The 10,000-nt window shown below is 41.7% G+C and overlaps 10 pseudogenes; all 10 read right to left on the reverse strand.

Annotated features, from left to right (window-relative positions):
- Positions 1–447: 447 nt before the first annotated feature.
- Positions 448–566, reverse strand: LOC137122884 (5S ribosomal RNA; annotated as a pseudogene).
- Positions 567–1,419: 853 nt separating this feature from the next.
- LOC137122879 (5S ribosomal RNA) lies at positions 1,420–1,538 on the reverse strand (annotated as a pseudogene).
- Positions 1,539–2,402: 864 nt separating this feature from the next.
- On the reverse strand, positions 2,403–2,521 carry LOC137122885 (5S ribosomal RNA; annotated as a pseudogene).
- An 857-nt stretch (positions 2,522–3,378) lies between these two features.
- On the reverse strand, positions 3,379–3,497 carry LOC137122883 (5S ribosomal RNA; annotated as a pseudogene).
- An 857-nt stretch (positions 3,498–4,354) lies between these two features.
- LOC137122886 (5S ribosomal RNA) lies at positions 4,355–4,473 on the reverse strand (annotated as a pseudogene).
- Positions 4,474–5,326: 853 nt separating this feature from the next.
- On the reverse strand, positions 5,327–5,445 carry LOC137122887 (5S ribosomal RNA; annotated as a pseudogene).
- An 864-nt stretch (positions 5,446–6,309) lies between these two features.
- Positions 6,310–6,428, reverse strand: LOC137122888 (5S ribosomal RNA; annotated as a pseudogene).
- Positions 6,429–7,285: 857 nt separating this feature from the next.
- On the reverse strand, positions 7,286–7,404 carry LOC137122880 (5S ribosomal RNA; annotated as a pseudogene).
- Positions 7,405–8,261: 857 nt separating this feature from the next.
- LOC137122882 (5S ribosomal RNA) lies at positions 8,262–8,380 on the reverse strand (annotated as a pseudogene).
- An 854-nt stretch (positions 8,381–9,234) lies between these two features.
- LOC137122881 (5S ribosomal RNA) lies at positions 9,235–9,353 on the reverse strand (annotated as a pseudogene).
- Positions 9,354–10,000: the final 647 nt, after the last annotated feature.

Raw genomic sequence — 10,000 nt, forward strand, 5'->3', positions numbered from 1 at the left:
GGCAGTTCACCCCTACAGATTTAATACTATTTACAAAATATACAATTTATAAACAAAACCACGGCACAAAACCTAACAATTCAAAAATGCTAAATAAGGTTTGGAAACCAAGAACAGCAAACAGGTGCTGATGCCAGAAAGAGCCTCGCTAGCTGTTGGGAACCGTACTTTTAAAACTCCAGGAAGTGTAGGATGGACCAATCAGCTTCCTGTACTGCCCCCCAATCCGGCCAATCAGGCAGGGCACCTATAAGAAAAAGAAAATAAAAACAACACATATGGCCAGGACCGTAACATGGTCTACTAGTAATGAAGCACGATGGTTGGCAAACCAATAAAGTAGCAAAACAGCAATGAAAGAACAAAATTTGATGAAAATATAGAACAATTTCTATGAATAAATAGGCAGTAACACCAGCTTGTGCTGCCCGTAAACCCAAGCAAAAAAGCTTACAGCACCTGGAATTCCCAGGCGGTCTTCCTACCAAGTACTAACCAGGCCCGGCTATATTTGGCTGCAGAGATCGGACGAGATCGGGCGCTTAGAGAGCGGTGGGGCCGTAAGCTGCATTTGACATCATCAACAGCTCTTAAAAACGCTGGAGAAGCAGAATGCATGACACTTGCTAAGAAGAAGATAAATGTGGCAAAGTACAAAGTACTATAACTCTACTGGTCTGTTACGCCCCTGTCTAAGGGGTCAGGGTGCAACATACAAAGATAAATTAGCATGTTCCCTCTCCGATCCCCAAACCAAAATCCAGGATCGAGTTGTTCCAACAGAATGATATTTATTTTAAACGAAAGAAAGTGACAAACAAAAAATGACACAACTCATGGCAAACCAAGGCCAACATAATAAACAAAATAAGCCATTTCCCATAGAAAGTGCTAGCTAGCCTGATAGAAATAAACAAACCAAAAGACAGTCGCTAACCCTAACTCCCTAATGTGAAAACGGTCCAAAGAAAATGGCAGTTCACCCCTACAGATTTAATACTATTTACAAAATATACAATTTATAACAAAACCACGTCACAAAACCTAACAATTCAAAAATGCTAAATAAGGTTTGGAAACCAAGAACAGCAAACAGGTGCTGATGCCAGAAAGAGCCTCGCTTGCTGTTGGGAACCGTACTTTTAAAACTCCAGGAAGTGTAGGATGGACCAATCAGCTTCCTGTACTGCCCCCCAATCCGGCCAATCAGGCAGGGCACCTATAAGAACAAGAAAATAAAAACAACACATATGGCCAGGACCGTAACATGGTCTACTAGTAATGAAGCACGATGGTTGGCAAACCAATAAAGTAGCAAAACAGCAATGAAAGAACAAAATTTGATGAAAATATAGAACAATTTCTATGAATAAATAGGCAGTAACACCAGCTTGTGCTGCCCGTAAACCCAAGCAAAAAAGCTTACAGCACCTGGTATTCCCAGGCGGTCTTCCTACCAAGTACTAACCAGGCCCGGCTCTATTTGGCTGCCGAGATCGGACGAGATCGGGCGCTTAGAGAGCGGTGTGGCCGTAAGCTGCATTTGACATCATCAACAGCTCTTAAAAACGCTGGAGAAGCAGAATGCATGACACTTGCTAAGAAGAAGATAAATATGGCAAAGTACAAAGTACTATAACTGTACTGGTCTGTTACGCCCCTGTCTAGGGGGTCAGGGTGCAACATACAAAGATAAATTAGCATGTTCCCTCTCCGATCCCCAAACCAAAATCCAGGATCGAGATGTTCCAACAGAATGATATTTATTTTAAACGAAAGAAAGTGACAAACAAAAAATGACACAACTCAGGGCGAACCAAGGCCAACATAATAAACAAAATAAGCCATTTCCCACAGAAAGTGCTAGCTAGCCTGATAGAAATAAACAAACCAAAAGACAGTCGCTAACCCTAACTCCTTAATGTGAAAACAAGAGAAAACAATCAAAAGAAAATGGCAGTCCACCCCTACAGATTTAATACTATTTACAAAATATACAATTTATAAACAAAACCACGGCACAAAACCTAACAATTCAAAAATGCTAAATAAGGTTTGGAAACCAAGAACAGCAAACAGGTGCTGATGCCAGAAAGAGCCTCGCTAGCTGTTGGGAACCGTACTTTTAAAACTCCAGGAAGTGTAGGATGGACCAATCAGCTTCCTGTACTGCCCCCCAATCCGGCCAATCAGGCAGGGCACCTATAAGAAAAAGAAAATAAAAACAACACATATGGCCAGGACCGTAACATGGTCTACTAGTAATGAAGCACGATGGTTGGCAAACCAATAAAGTAGCAAAACAGCAATGAAAGAACAAAATTTGATGAAAATATAGAACAATTTCTATGAATAAATAGGCAGTAACACCAGCTTGTGCTGCCCGTAAACCCAAGCAAAAAAGCTTACAGCACCTGGTATTCCCAGGCGGTCTTCCTACCAAGTACTAACCAGGCCCGGCTCTATTTGGCTGCCGAGATCGGACGAGATCGGGCGCTTAGAGAGCGGTGTGGCCGTAAGCTGCATTTGACATCATCAACAGCTCTTAAAAACGCTGGAGAAGCAGAATGCATGACACTTGCTAAGAAGAAGATAAATGTGGCAAAGTACAAAGTACTATAACTGTACTGGTCTGTTACGCCCCTGTCTAGGGGGTCAGGGTGCAACATACAAAGATAAATTAGCATGTTCCCTCTCCGATCCCCAAACCAAAATCCAGGATCGAGATGTTCCAACAGAATGATATTTATTTTAAATGAAAGAAAGTGTCAAACAAAACATGACACTACAACTCAGGGCGAACCAAGGCCAACATAATAAACAAAATAAGCCATTTCCCACAGAAAGTGCTAGCTAGCCTGATAGAAATAAACAAACCAAAAGACAGTCGCTAACCCTAACTCCCTAATGTGAAAACAGTCCAGAGAAAATGGCAGTTCACCCCTACAGATTTAATACTATTTACAAAATATACAATTTATAAACAAAACCACGGCACAAAACCTAACAATTCAAAAATGCTAAATAAGGTTTGGAAACCAAGAACAGCAAACAGGTGCTGCTGCCAGAAAGAGCCTCGCTAGCTGTTGGGAACCGTACTTTTAAAACTCCAGGAAGTGAAGGATGGACCAATCAGCTTCCTGTACTGCCCCCCAATCCGGCCAATAAGGCAGGGCACCTATAAGAACAACAAAATAAAAACAACACATATGGCCAGGACCGTAACATGGTCTACTAGTAATGAAGCACGATGGTTGACAAACCAATAAAGTAGCAAAACAGCAATGAAAGAACAAAATTTGATGAAAATATGGAACAATTTCTATGAATAAATAGGCAGTAACACCAGCTTGTGCTGCCCGTAAACCCAAGCAAAAAAACTTACAGCACCTGGTATTCCCAGGCGGTCTTCCTACCAAGTACTAACCAGGCCCGGCTCTATTTGGCTGCCGAGATCGGACGAGATTGGGCGCTTAGAGAGCGGTGTGGCCGTAAGCTGCATTTGACATCATCAACAGCTCCTAAAAACGCTGGAGAAGCAGAATGCATGACACTTGCTAAGAAGAAGATAAATGTGGCAAAGTACAAAGTACTATAACTGTACTGGTCTGTTACGCCCCTGTCTAGGGGGTCAGGGTGAAACATACAAAGATAAATTTGCATGTTCCCTCTCCGATCCTAAAACCAAAATCCAGGATTGAGATGTTCCAACAGAATGATATTTATTTTAAACGAAAGAAAGTGTCAAACAAAACATGACACTACAACTCAGGGCGAACCAAGGCCAACATAATAAACAAAATAAGCCATTTCCCACAGAAAGTGTTCGCTAGCCTGATAGAAATAAACAAACCAAAAGATAGTCGCTAACCCTAACTCCCTAATGTGAAAACACTCCAAAGAAAATGGCAGTTCACCCCTACAGATTTAATACTATTTACAAAATATACAATTTATAAACAAAACCACGGCACAAAACCTAACAATTCAAAAATGCTAAATAAGGTTTGGAAACCAAGAACAGCAAACAGGTGCTGATGCCAGAAAGAGCCTCGCTAGCTGTTGGGAACCGTACTTTTAAAACTCCAGGAAGTGTAAGATGGACCAATCAGCTTCCTGTACTGCCCCCCAATCCGGCCAATCAGGCAGGGCACCTATAAGAACAACAAAATAAAAACAACACATATGGCCAGGACCGTAACATGGTCTACTAGTAATGAAGCACGATGGTTGGCAAACCAATAAAGTAGCAAAACAGCAATTAAAGAACAAAATTTGATGAAAATATAGAACAATTTCTATGAATAAATAGGGAGTAACACCAGCTTGTGCTGCCCGTAAACCCAAGCAAAAAAGCTTACAGCACCTGGTATTCCCAGGCGGTCTTCCTACCAAGTACTAACCAGGCCCGGCTCTATTTGGCTGCCGAGATCGGACGAGATCGGGCGCTTAGAGAGCGGTGTGGCCGTAAGCTGCATTTGACATCATCAACAGCTCTTAAAAACGCTGGAGAAGCAGAATGCATGACACTTGCTAAGAAGAAGATAAATGTGGCAAAGTACAAAGTACTATAACTGTACTGGTCTGTTACGCCCCTGTCTAGGGGGTCAGGGTGCAACATACAAAGATAAATTAGCATGTTCCCTCTCCGATCCCCAAACCAAAATCCAGGATCGAGATGTTCCAACAGAATGATATTTATTTTAAACGAAAGAAAGTGACAAACAAAAAATGACACAACTCATGGCGAACCAAGGCCAACATAATAAACAAAATAAGCCATTTCCCACATAAAGTGCTAGCTAGCCTGATAGAAATAAACAAACCAAAAGACAGTCGCTAACCCTAACTACCTAATGTGAAAACGGTCCAAAGAAAATGGCAGTTCACCCCTACAGATTTAATACTATTTACAAAATATACAATTTATAACAAAACCACGTCACAAAACCTAACAATTCAAAAATGCTAAATAAGGTTTGGAAACCAAGAACAGCAAACAGGTGCTGATGCCAGAAAGAGCCTCGCTTGCTGTTGGGAACCGTACTTTTAAAACTCCAGGAAGTGTAGGATGGACCAATCAGCTTCCTGTACTGCCCCCCAATCCGGCCAATCAGGCAGGGCACCTATAAGAACAAGAAAATAAAAACAACACATATGGCCAGGACCGTAACATGGTCTACTAGTAATGAAGCACGATGGTTGGCAAACCAATAAAGTAGCAAAACAGCAATGAAAGAACAAAATTTGATGAAAATATAGAACAATTTCTATGAATAAATAGGCAGTAACACCAGCTTGTGCTGCCCGTAAACCCAAGCAAAAAAGCTTACAGCACCTGGTATTCCCAGGCGGTCTTCCTACCAAGTACTAACCAGGCCCGGCTCTATTTGGCTGCCGAGATCGGACGAGATCGGGCGCTTAGAGAGCGGTGTGGCCGTAAGCTGCATTTGACATCATCAACAGCTCTTAAAAACGCTGGAGAAGCAGAATGCATGACACTTGCTAAGAAGAAGATAAATATGGCAAAGTACAAAGTACTATAACTGTACTGGTCTGTTACGCCCCTGTCTAGGGGGTCAGGGTGAAACATACAAAGATAAATTAGCATGTTCCCTCTCCGATCCCCAAACCAAAATCCAGGATCGAGATGTTCCAACAGAATGATATTTATTTTAAACGAAAGAAAGTGACAAACAAAAAATGACACAACTCAGGGCGAACCAAGGCCAACATAATAAACAAAATAAGCCATTTCCCACAGAAAGTGCTAGCTAGCCTGATAGAAATAAACAAACCAAAAGACAGTCGCTAACCCTAACTCCTTAATGTGAAAACAAGAGAAAACAATCAAAAGAAAATGGCAGTCCACCCCTACAGATTTAATACTATTTACAAAATATACAATTTATAAACAAAACCACGGCACAAAACCTAACAATTCAAAAATGCTAAATAAGGTTTGGAAACCAAGAACAGCAAACAGGTGCTGATGCCAGAAAGAGCCTCGCTAGCTGTTGGGAACCGTACTTTTAAAACTCCAGGAAGTGTAGGATGGACCAATCAGCTTCCTGTACTGCCCCCCAATCCGGCCAATCAGGCAGGGCACCTATAAGAAAAAGAAAATAAAAACAACACATATGGCCAGGACCGTAACATGGTCTACTAGTAATGAAGCACGATGGTTGGCAAACCAATAAAGTAGCAAAACAGCAATGAAAGAACAAAATTTGATGAAAATATAGAACAATTTCTATGAATAAATAGGCAGTAACACCAGCTTGTGCTGCCCGTAAACCCAAGCAAAAAAGCTTACAGCACCTGGTATTCCCAGGCGGTCTTCCTACCAAGTACTAACCAGGCCCGGCTCTATTTGGCTGCCGAGATCGGACGAGATCGGGCGCTTAGAGAGCGGTGTGGCCGTAAGCTGCATTTGACATCATCAACAGCTCTTAAAAACGCTGGAGAAGCAGAATGCATGACACTTGCTAAGAAGAAGATAAATGTGGCAAAGTACAAAGTACTATAACTGTACTGGTCTGTTACGCCCCTGTCTAGGGGGTCAGGGTGCAACATACAAAGATAAATTAGCATGTTCCCTCTCCGATCCCCAAACCAAAATCCAGGATCGAGATGTTCCAACAGAATGATATTTATTTTAAATGAAAGAAAGTGTCAAACAAAACATGACACTACAACTCAGGGCGAACCAAGGCCAACATAATAAACAAAATAAGCCATTTCCCACAGAAAGTGCTAGCTAGCCTGATAGAAATAAACAAACCAAAAGACAGTCGCTAACCCTAACTCCCTAATGTGAAAACAGTCCAGAGAAAATGGCAGTTCACCCCTACAGATTTAATACTATTTACAAAATATACAATTTATAAACAAAACCACGGCACAAAACCTAACAATTCAAAAATGCTAAATAAGGTTTGGAAACCAAGAACAGCAAACAGGTGCTGCTGCCAGAAAGAGCCTCGCTAGCTGTTGGGAACCGTACTTTTAAAACTCCAGGAAGTGAAGGATGGACCAATCAGCTTCCTGTACTGCCCCCCAATCCGGCCAATAAGGCAGGGCACCTATAAGAACAACAAAATAAAAACAACACATATGGCCAGGACCGTAACATGGTCTACTAGTAATGAAGCACGATGGTTGACAAACCAATAAAGTAGCAAAACAGCAATGAAAGAACAAAATTTGATGAAAATATGGAACAATTTCTATGAATAAATAGGCAGTAACACCAGCTTGTGCTGCCCGTAAACCCAAGCAAAAAAACTTACAGCACCTGGTATTCCCAGGCGGTCTTCCTACCAAGTACTAACCAGGCCCGGCTCTATTTGGCTGCCGAGATCGGACGAGATCGGGCGCTTAGAGAGCGGTGTGGCCGTAAGCTGCATTTGACATCATCAACAGCTCCTAAAAACGCTGGAGAAGCAGAATGCATGACACTTGCTAAGAAGAAGATAAATGTGGCAAAGTACAAAGTACTATAACTGTACTGGTCTGTTACGCCCCTGTCTAGGGGGTCAGGGTGAAACATACAAAGATAAATTTGCATGTTCCCTCTCCGATCCTCAAACCAAAATCCAGGATTGAGATGTTCCAACAGAATGATATTTATTTTAAACGAAAGAAAGTGTCAAACAAAACATGACACTACAACTCAGGGCGAACCAAGGCCAACATAATAAACAAAATAAGCCATTTCCCACAGAAAGTGTTCGCTAGCCTGATAGAAATAAACAAACCAAAAGATAGTCGCTAACCCTAACTCCCTAATGTGAAAACACTCCAAAGAAAATGGCAGTTCACCCCTACAGATTTAATACTATTTACAAAATATACAATTTATAAACAAAACCACGGCACAAAACCTAACAATTCAAAAATGCTAAATAAGGTTTGGAAACCAAGAACAGCAAACAGGTGCTGATGCCAGAAAGAGCCTCGCTAGCTGTTGGGAACCGTACTTTTAAAACTCCAGGAAGTGTAAGATGGACCAATCAGCTTCCTGTACTGCCCCCCAATCCGGCCAATCAGGCAGGGCACCTATAAGAACAACAAAATAAAAACAACACATATGGCCAGGACCGTAACATGGTCTACTAGTAATGAAGCACGATGGTTGGCAAACCAATAAAGTAGCAAAACAGCAATGAAAGAACAAAATTTGATGAAAATATAGAACAATTTCTATGAATAAATAGGCAGTAACACCAGCTTGTGCTGCCCGTAAACCCAAGCAAAAAAGCTTACAGCACCTGGTATTCCCAGGCGGTCTTCCTACCAAGTACTAACCAGGCCCGGCTCTATTTGGCTGCCGAGATCGGACGAGATTGGGCGCTTAGAGAGCGGTGTGGCCGTAAGCTGCATTTGACATCATCAACAGCTCTTAAAAACGCTGGAGAAGCAGAATGCATGACACTTGCTAAGAAGAAGATAAATGTGGCAAAGTACAAAGTACTATAACTGTACTGGTCTGTTACGCCCCTGTCTAGGGGGTCAGGGTGCAACATACAAAGATAAATTAGCATGTTCCCTCTCCGATCCCCAAACCAAAATCCAGGATCGAGATGTTCCAACAGAATGATATTTATTTTAAACGAAAGAAAGTGACAAACAAAAAATGACACAACTCATGGCGAACCAAGGCCAACATAATAAACAAAATAAGCCATTTCCCACAGAAAGTGCTAGCTAGCCTGATAGAAATAAACAAACCAAAAGACAGTCGCTAACCCTAACTCCCTAATGTGAAAACACTCCAAAGAAAATGGCAGTTCACCCCTACAGATTTAATACTATTTACAAAATATACAATTTATAAACAAAACCACGGCACAAAACCTAACAATTCAAAAATGCTAAATAAGGTTTGGAAACCAAGAACAGCAAACAGGTGCTGATGCCAGAAAGAGCCTCGCTAGCTGTTGGGAACCGTACTTTTAAAACTCCAGGAAGTGTAGGATGGACCAATCAGCTTCCTGTACTGCCCCCCAATCCGGCCAATCAGGCAGGGCACGTATAAGAACAACAAAATAAAAACAACACATATGGCCAGGACCGTAACATGGTCTACTAGTAATGAAGCACGATGGTTGGCAAACCAATAAAGTAGCAAAACAGCAATTAAAGAACAAAATTTGATGAAAATATAGAACAATTTCTATGAATAAATAGGCAGTAACACCAGCTTGTGCTGCCCGTAAACCCAAGCAAAAAAGCTTACAGCACCTGGTATTCCCAGGCGGTCTTCCTACCAAGTACTAACCAGGCCCGGCTCTATTTGGCTGCCGAGATCGGACGAGATCGGGCGCTTAGAGAGCGGTGGGGCCGCAAGCTGCATTTGACATCATCAACAGCTCTTAAAAACGCTGGAGAAGCAGAATGCATGACACTTGCTAAGAAGAAGATAAATGTGGCAAAGTACAAAGTACTATAACTGTACTGGTCTGTTACGCCCCTGTCTAGGGGGTCAGGGTGCAACATACAAAGATAAATTAGCATGTTCCCTCTCCGATCCCCAAACCAAAATCCAGGATCGAGATGTTCCAACAGAATGATATTTATTTTAAACGAAAGAAAGTGACAAACAAAAAATGACACAACTCATGGCGAACCAAGGCCAACATAATAAACAAAATAAGCCATTTCCCACAGAAAGTGTTAGCTAGCCTAATAGAAATAAACAAACCAAAAGATAGTCGCTAACCCTAACTCCCTAATGTGAAAACACTCCAAAGAAAATGGCAGTTCACCCCTACAGATTTAATACTATTTACAAAATATACAATTTATAAACAAAACCACGGCACAAAACCTAGCAATTCAAAAATGCTAAATAAGGTTTGGAAACCAAGAACAGCAAACAGGTGCTGCTGCCAGAAAGAGCCTCGCTAGCTGTTGGGAACCGTACTTTTAAAACTCCAGGAAGTGAAGGATGGACCAATCAGCTTCCTGTACTGCCCCCCAATCCGGCCAATAAGGC

The sequence above is a fragment of the Channa argus genome, unplaced genomic scaffold (genome assembly GCF_033026475.1).
Source record: "Channa argus isolate prfri unplaced genomic scaffold, Channa argus male v1.0 Contig233, whole genome shotgun sequence".
Classification (NCBI taxonomy): Eukaryota; Metazoa; Chordata; class Actinopteri; order Anabantiformes; family Channidae; genus Channa; species Channa argus.